Below are 5,727 nucleotides of genomic sequence, written 5' to 3' on the forward strand. Positions count from 1 at the left end.
CCACTGGGGCAACTTTACACCAGTAAACAGTGAGAGCAAAGTACAACCAGCATAAGGCAAATACTTTTCCAAGGATTCACTCCTTGAATTGTCTGGAGCTGCCAACCCATAACCACCACATCATCCCGAGGGCCGCATGGACAGAAGGGTCCATTCACCTAACAGGCTTGCAAACAACCTGCAAGACAAGAGCCCACAGATGCCTTGGGGAGGACGGGAACGAGTCAGATGCTGAGCATCACCTAAGTGAGACTGGGATCATGGCTCTGCCCCATGATCCCAGTAGAAATCCATTTGCAAATGGTTTTCCCATGTGGAAAACCGTGATCGCAAGATGGTGGAGTTGTTTTACCTCCTTCCCTTGCAGTACATCAGCAGTTGACACTTGGAGCATATTTCACGTATGATTTAGCAGCAAAAAGTTACATCATTTGACCCTTCTTTATTGCACTCTTCAATTACTGCTCGGCAACGTTGGGGAAAAAAGGCCCAACCGTGCTGTAATTTACTGTGTTGCAGTATATCATTAGGAGATTTAGCACTGATTATGCTGGAGCCGTGGTCCAAAGCAAGAGTACAGTTAACTAGAACAGACTGATTTTGGACATTCCAAATTTCCAGAGAAATCCTTTTATAAGGAAGAGAGGAGGGAGACATGTCCCGCTGGGAAATCAGGACTTCAGACTGTCTCAACCAGCTAATGTCTGAGCCTCTTAAGTGAATGAGATTTCTGTAAGGTGATTTCCAAGGAGAGAAGGGTGGAAACCACAGCTAAGCCGTCCATAGCACGATGATATGTGAGGTCCCAGGGCCACCACTGCTCTGTTGGAAGATGTCCATGGATGTCCATGGATGTCCGTGAAGCTGAGGGTGCTCATACCTGGGGAGGTGCCTGAATTTAGGTGCTGTGGGCATGGAGCAAGAAGGACATCATGTTGCCGGCCAGGAGTGACCTGGAGGCTGGACATCAGCGTTTTCATTTGGGCAGGAGCCGGCTCTGCCCTCGCCCACAGCTCCTCCATTCAAGGGCAGGTCGGGCTGTGGTTCTGCTCCTTAATCCGGGCATCACTGGATCATCCAAATTTGACCAGACCAAGAGCGGTCACATAACTGCATTTCTGACAAATTACCTCCAGCACTCGGGGTTTATGTAAGCGCGTATGTTTAAGCCTGGCTTGGCGCCAGCGGCAGAGGGACTCCTGTAAAGTGAGAGGGGTACAACCAGACGAAGTCTCCGGCTGGACAGCACAATGCCAGCAGGACCGCATCGGACCAGATTTATACCAGGTCAGCACTTTTTGCTTTATGTGGCTGCAGCTTTTCTGAGCCCTAAAGAAGGATTTACAGCATCAGCAAACCCCAGCCAAGGGGAAATTCTTCCTCGCTTTAACCTCCGATCTCTATTTTAACCTTCAGACTACTTCCCACCCTGCATCTACCAGCCCTAGAGCTGAACAAGCTCTGGGTGAATGGGGACACATATGAGCTGGTGCTCAGCATCCTTCTGTCATGTTCTTTTTTCTTTTCCTTTTTTTTTTTTTTTTTTTGCATTGAATGAGGGCTAAAATTAGCTCAGCAGGAGGTGAAGACTGGAACATTTTAGCTAAAGCTGCTGTAGTATTGAAAAGCCATAGTTTTGCTGATTATTTCCCAGCTTTCTTACTGCGAACGGCGTCGCCTGGTCTTTTATTTTGACAGATGAATGCAAGTAAAGATCCCATAAAATACAGTGCTCTGCGAGGTGTTGCCAGACAATCACTGTAACATTTGACCTGGAAAGCCATGTCCAGCTGAAGGTCCAGCCAGCTCAACACGTCTCTAACCATGGCCAGTGGTAGTCACGTAGGACAAGGTGTAGAACGGGGTTCGTGGAGGGTATCCCAGGCTCAGCAGATCCTTGTTGCACCTTGCAAGTGATGCAACAGCCCACCAGCACGGCGCCCATCATGTGGACACCTCCACAGCCAGCCTCTGGGCTTTGCTGGATCATTTTTCCTCTTTGCACTATCATAGAACCATAGAATGGTTTGGGCTGGAAGGGAGCTTTAAAGGTCATCTAGTCCAACCCCCCTGCCGTGAGCAGGGACATCTTCCACTAGATCAGGTTGCTCAGAGCCCCGTCCAACCTGACCTGGAATGTTGCCAGGGATGGGGCATCTACCACCTCTCTGGGCAACCTGTGCCAGTGTTTCACCACCCTCATCGTAAAACATTTCTTCCTTCTATCTAGTCTGAATCTCCCCTCTTTTAGTTTAAAACCATTACCCCTTGTCCTATCGCTACAGGCCCTACTAAAAACTCTGTCCCCATCCTTCTTCTAAGCCCCCTTTAAGTACTGGAAGGCCGCAATAAGGTCTCCCCGGAGCCTTCTCTTCTCCAGGCTGAACAACCCCAACTCTCTCAGCCTGTCCTCACAGGAGAGGTGTTCCAGCCCTCTGATCATTTTGTGGCCCTTATGTATTTTGGAAATCTGTGAAGAGTGTTCATTTAGGGGTACAGTATTTCCATCCTCTGCTTTCAGCTCTCAGGAGGAACAACGGTTTGTAGCCTCTGTATCTCACAAGTGGAAAACCTGAGAAACAGCAAGGTTAAATGAGTTGGTCACATCGCATGGACCGATGAGCGGGGACAAGAACCCTGATCTCAATTCAAGGGACAATGTCATCTATGCTACAATTTGGCTTCAGGGCTTTAACCACCAGGATATGGTACAAGGTGAAAACATCTGCAAAACATCTCTGAGTCCTGAGGTGTGCCCACATGGCTCGTTGCTACTTTGGTGTCATACATCAGGGACAAAACTATCATCTCATCTCTTCTGGGTAAAGACCCATGCCTAGTTGCCAGCACAACAGCTTGGAGGTGGGAAAAGTATGGTGAGCCCAATATTCCCTATCTTTTGGTTACTCCATAGTAAAAGCCAACTGCTCAGCCAGCTGACTGTAACCCTAGTGTGGCCATTGACCTGGTGGCTCCTAGACTTGGAGGGATCTTTCTAACCCCAGGTCCCTACTGCCTGCACAGCCCTGCTCCCGCAGATAAACGCTACAAAAGCTCAGAGGAGTTGAGAGTTGGTTTTGCAATAAAGTCATCTGCTTCATCCTTCATCTGCAGAGCCTTTGATGGTGTGTGGCCCGGGTGGGTGCTGAGGACACCGGCAGGAGCGGTCTTCCTTGAGCTTCTTGTGCAAGCCATCAATACTAGCTTGGCTGCCGGACCACGAACGTGTGATGTGATTATTGGGTATTTCAAGTCCGCCGGTGCAGAATGGAAAGGAAATGAGCCAAATTGTAGAGCAGATGACATTGCCCCAACATCTGCCCTTCCTGGTGTCTCTTAGTGCATATCATGCAAGACAGGGTGGGTGCATCCATCGTGCCCTCAGCCTTCGATGCTGACTCCCACCTGAAGGACGAGAGGTGAGAGCCTGGAAACTCCCATGCAAACCTCACACATGATCAAAAGCTATTTTGAAGCTGGTTCATGGGTTCAGTGACATGAATCCAAGTGAAGGCACAGTTCATTCAGAGCAAACCAAATACTGTATCTCCATAAATCCCTCTGGGTGGGGCACATCTCCATTGAACAGAAAGGCATGGCGTTGAGCGAACCTAGTCCAGATGCTCACAAAGCCTGATCTACTGCTATGGCCACCAACCACGTGAAGGACAGCAGAGGCTGGAAGTCACATTCCTGGGCTCCAGGTGCTTTGGCAGGGAGGGAGCTTACAAACCCTTCTGGACCTTCTACTTCTCCAAATCCTTCAGTCTCCAGGACTCTGGTGGTTGCCACTCAAGGTCCCTCTCCACAAAAAGCAGGAGCTGTAGGGACCTTCTCCCTGGCAGAGGACACGTGCAAGCGGGATGTGACACAGTGGAGCAGTGAACACGTGAAAGCAGGATGAGCCGGGCAAAAGGAAAAATAACTTTTACTTCCAGAGGCATGAGAGGTGAAGGGGGCAAGAAATAGTTGAGGAAAACCCACCGAGAACTGGCTTTCCCCTCCTCAAAGCTTCCTCCTCGCCTGGTGGCATGGGCCACCCGTGTCCCAGCACAGAGCAGAAGCTTGGCCTCCCCGGCACTTCAGGGACTGCGACAGTGTCGAATGGGAGCTGGGTCCCTAGCATGGGGTTTCTTTCAAGTTGAAATTACGAGAAATGGGAATAATAACAAAAATAACCCCAGCAGATTTCGGGCAGCGAGCTGGGGACCCCTGTGCAACCTGCCCGGATCCGGCCAGTCCCTCCAGACTTGGGCTGACTGGGTGCATCCAAGCCGGGGAGCCCAGAGGCACGTGCACCGAATCAGCCCAACGGAGCCCAAAGCTCAGGAGTGACCCTATCTGGGTGCTACCCACGCCGGAGCGGTCCCACACGGGGCTGGGGTGGGTGCCCCCACCGCCGACCCCACGCGGTATCCGCTTAGAGCAGCATCTCTCCTGCCTGCCTCATCCCCGCCACTCAAAAAGCCACTCGGCACAGCCTGGGATCAAGTGTACGTTTTTATTTTTCAATGGAACATAAAACTCCTTTAGAAAAAACATTCATCTGGATGATGACACCCATAGAAAAAAACACCAATCTCGTGTTCTTTTTTTTTTTTTTTTTAATTTGGCATTTGTTATTTGCATTTATATTAAAGCAAAGTGCATCTTTTCTTATTTTTTTCTCGTTTATACACATTGCACAATACATAAATAATGATGCTTATAAAACGTCTTTATATTTACAAGTAATAATATATTTATATATAACATAAAATACATTTTTTTCTTTAATAAATCTCAGGGTTTTTTTAAGGAGTCCTTTTTTTTTGTGTGTTTTATTTCCAAAGCACTACAATGCTAAAGTTCCAATGAGAATGCTCTCTTGTTCATTTAAACCTTTATATTTAGAAAAATAGCTTATGTTAAGGTCTAAACATGCTCATTGAGCTAAGAACAGTGTAAAAGTATCATACTCGTGTATGAATTCAAGAAGAAATGAAAGCACAACTGCATTTCCAGATAGGATGGTACCGGGATAACCTGATCTAAGCAGGTTACAACAGACCAACTATCGTGAACACTTTTTCTTTTGTTTTCCCATTTGTTTTTCATTTGTTTTGTTGGTTTTGTTTTGTTTTGTTTTGTTTTTAGGCTTAGGCTTCTGTCGCTTCGCATCTCAGCTCAAATTATAAAGCACGGGCCATGCACGAGGTTTCTCCGCTGTTGTTTTCTCCCCTTGCATCAATCCATGACCATAAAAAACAAAAGCAGTGGAAGGATGAACACAGTGACAAGACGTGAACCCAGCAACAATAAAATAAAAATTAAAAGGGTGGGTAAAGACCTGGTTGGGAAGGTTTTGCACCATCCTTCGGCAGCAACGTGGGGTTAGCACCGCTGGGGAAGGGGTCTTGGTGTCACCGTCACCAGGGATGGCTGGCGGCAAGGGGAAGGTGGTGCGTAAAAAATACAGGTATCTTGTTGTTGTAATCCAAGAGAAGGAGCTGTAACATATAGCAAGTGGCTTCCGAATCCATCGATCACATAGGATAATCCTTTCAGAGGCGTGAAATAATTATCGTATGCAATCCATCCCCCCGCACCTTTCTCTCGCCCTTCTGAGTTATTGGTCATTCACACTTTTAAAAAATAGATAATATTTATCAAAATACCCAAGGCAAAAAAATCTTTCCATAAGCTATTTCTCAAAATGGGGGGGGGGGACGACGACACGGGGGGACA

Source organism: Gymnogyps californianus, chromosome Z (genome assembly GCF_018139145.2).
Source record: "Gymnogyps californianus isolate 813 chromosome Z, ASM1813914v2, whole genome shotgun sequence".
NCBI lineage: Eukaryota > Metazoa > Chordata > Aves > Accipitriformes > Cathartidae > Gymnogyps > Gymnogyps californianus.